The 3,515-nt window shown below is 42.5% G+C and overlaps 1 non-coding gene across 1 annotated transcript; it reads left to right on the top strand.

Moving 5' to 3' along the window:
* Positions 1-3,054: 3,054 nt before the first annotated feature.
* Positions 3,055-3,161, top strand: LOC135271929 (U6 spliceosomal RNA). The gene has a single exon (XR_010340056.1). It is a non-coding gene; the product is annotated as a U6 spliceosomal RNA (small nuclear RNA).
* The last annotated feature ends 354 nt before the right edge of the window (positions 3,162-3,515 follow it).

Raw genomic sequence — 3,515 nt, forward strand, 5'->3', positions numbered from 1 at the left:
ATAGAACCTCAGTAATTTCAAGAAAAAACTGTATCTTTGCCAGGCTCGGTGGTTCATGCCTGTAATCTCAGCACTTTGGGAGGCCGAGGTGGGCAGATCATGAGGTCAGGAGATTGAGACCATCCTGACCAACATGGTGAAACCCCTGTCTCTACTAAAATACAAAAAATTAGCCAGGTGTGGTGGCATGTGCCTGTAGTCCCAGCTACTTGGAGGCTGAGGCAGGAGAATCGCTTGAACCCAGGAGGCAGAGGTTGCAATGAGCCGAGATTGTGCCACTGCACTCCAGCCTGGTGACAGAGCAAGACTCCATCTCAAAAAAAAAAAACAAAAAGAAAGAAAAAACTGTATCTTTTACTTTTCTATTGCATTTTTAGATATTGGCTATTTTCTTATGAAAAGGGTAAGAATATGATTTTTTTTTTTTTTTTTTTTGAGACGGAGTCTTGCTCTGTCACCAGGCTGGAGTGCAGTGGCACAATCTCGGCTCATTGCAACCTCTGCCTCCTGGGTTCAAGCGATTCTCTTGCCTCAGCCTCCTGAGTAGCTGGGACTACAGGCGCATGCCACCATGTCCAGCTAATTTTTGTATGTGTAGTAGAGACGGGGTTTCACCATGTTGGCCAGGATGGTCTTGATCTCTTGACCTCGTGATCCGCCCGCCTTGGTCTCCCAAAGTGCTGGGATTACAGATGTGAGCCACTGCATCCCACCAAGGATATGATTTTTAAGCAATGATTTAACTCACAACAGATCAATTTTTAAACAAATATTCTTACAAATAAATGAGTATCATAAAGGGAAATATGTGTTATCTTCACAGCATATTATTAATTATACAGTTTCTTCAAAATGAATGGAGCATTTGATGGCCATGAACATGCACCACACTGGTTGAACCTGCTGGGGGAACCACAGTTGGCTGAAAGCCAGCTTCTATCAACATTGCTGCCCTCTAACCTTCTTTGCCATAGCGTCAGTGAGCATAGGGGGCTATTAACTTAGGCCATTCTTACAAGATGCAGGATTCCTGTAATGGGACTTTGGCTCAAGGAGTCTCCATCAGCTTGGCTAAGATTATGTTAGCTTGCACTGAAGTCTGAGACGCCTATCCTTCCCTTTCTCCTTTCCCCGGGTGTCAGACAAGCATGGCTTTCTGCAGCCTCTCCTTGCTTATTCCTGCTGTCTTCCCTTTATCCTTCACAGACACTTCCCCAGTAGGTCTCTCTCTTGCACGTGGACTCCTGTCTTTCAGTCTGCTTTTCAGACCATCCAAAGTGAAACAGAGTGCTTGCTTTTTCACATGACCTATGAAGGACTTTCAGAGCCATAAATATCACATTTTCAAAACTCTTCCAATTAAAAAAACGTTCAAGGTCCACTGCCTGAGCCCCCAGGGGGACCAACGAGTGGGCATCTCCCTTAAAACAACCAACAACAACAAAAAACCTTCAAATACAAACATACTCAAAATATAATATGATGAATTTTATTTTTTAATTATAGAAATGATTTATTTCTAATGGCAAACAAATATAATTTTTTTTTTTAAGACAGAGTCTCAATCCTGTTGCCCACCCTGGAGTATAGTTATATGATCATGGCTCACTGCAGCTTCCACCTCCCAGGGTCAAGCAATTCTCCTGCCTCAGCCTCCTGAGTATCTGGAACAGGTGCATGCCACCATCCCTGGTTTATTTTTTGATGTTTTGTTGAGATGGCGGGGGTGGTCTCACTATGTGGCCCAGGCTGATCTCCTGAGCTCAAGCAGTCTTCCCACCTCAGCCTCCCAAAAGGCTGGGATTACAGGTGTGAGCCACTGCACCTAGATAAATATTATTTTTTAAGGCTGTTATCTGGGAAATACTATCATAAACACATTTTGTTTTCTTTGTAATATTTTTGTATATTGAAAAAGTAATGAGAGTTTTAAAAATCTGGCCAGGCGTGGTGGCTCACACCTGTAATCCCAGCACTTTGGGAGGCCAAGGCGGGCAGATCACAAAGTCAAGAGATCAAGGCTATCTTGGCCAACATGGTGAAACCCCATCTCTACTAAGAAATACAGAATATTAGCTGGGCATGGTGGCATGCACCTGTAGTCCCAGCTACTCTGGAAGCTGAGGGAGGAGAATTGCTTGAATCTGGGAGGAACCCGGGAGGCAGAGGCTGCAGTGAGCTGGGATCGTGCCACCGCACTTCAGCCTGGCAACAAAGCGAGACTCCATCTCAAAAATAGTAATAATAATAATAATTTAAAAATCGAAAAAACTTTAGGTCGGGCGCAGCGGCTCAGGCCTGTAATCCCAGCACTTTGGGAGGCCGAGGTGGGCAGATCACGAGGTCAGGAGATTGAGACCATCCTGACCAACATAGTGAAACCCTGTCTCTACTAAAAAATATTAGCTTGGTGTGGTGGTGCACGTCTGTAGTCCCAGCTACTTGGGAGGCTGAAGCAGAAGAACTGCTTGAACCCAGGAGGCGGAGATTGCAGTGAGCCAAGATTGTGACACTGCACTACAGCCTGGGCGACAGTGCAAGACTCGATCTCAAAAAAAAAAAAAAAGTCTTTGATTAAACTTGATATAACTCTAAGATTATAGACACAGAAATAAATTTATCTGATGTCCCAGGGAAATTTCAATTTGTTATTATTTCATTCTATTTCATTCCATCTATTAAAGAGGCATAAGGAAAATTACGAACATCCTAAAGAAATATGCCCGCTCAGGATGCACCTCTACCTCGTGACCTGCAGGGGGCACTGTAATAGTAGTTATGAAGGAAAAGGCCTTTGATGGAGACTGCGGAGATTATTATTATGTAAAAGTAGTTAATAAGGCCTAATCTGTTATAATGTGTTAAAATAGGCTGCTTTGAAAAATCCATGGTGATTTAGTAAAAATGACTTAAATGACGTAGCTTGGATAAGAATCATTGGTTTTAAAAAATACCCTTGCACATTCACAAATGTAAAAACAGTGGAACTCTGGCAAAGGATATAAAGTAACTGTAGAAACAGCGGTGCTGACTCATGCTTTAAGAATTATTGCAGTGCTTGCTTCGGCAGCACATATACTAAAATTGGAACGATACAGAGAAGATTAGCATGGCCCCTGCACAAGGATGACACGCAAATTCATGAAGCGTTCCATATTAAAAAAAAAAAAATATTGCAGACAGGCTTAAGAAGCTAATTTGAATTCCAACAGAGTCCTCCTTAAAATAAATTCCAAGAGCAAAGTAAAAGTTTCAGCAGTGTTAGTTCAACTAAACCTGAGAAGGCATTCTTAACAGGGAATTCCAAGAGGCATTAGTTTGATCTGAGCTTGTATGGACAACTCTAGGTGTAAGGTTGTTTCTGGTAGAAAATTAATTTCTATAGCTTCAGTTAATAATTTACACTAGTTTAAATAATGAATAAATGACTGGCTTGGGTTAAACACAAAAAAGCACCTCCTCTGGGTGAGGTGGCTCACACCTGTAATCCCAGCTACTAGAGAGGCTGGGGCAGG

This window comes from Aotus nancymaae, unplaced genomic scaffold (assembly GCF_030222135.1).
Source record: "Aotus nancymaae isolate 86718 unplaced genomic scaffold, 86718_ANA_hifiasm-v0.15.2.pri h1tg000006l, whole genome shotgun sequence".
NCBI classification, from domain to species: Eukaryota; Metazoa; Chordata; class Mammalia; order Primates; family Aotidae; genus Aotus; species Aotus nancymaae.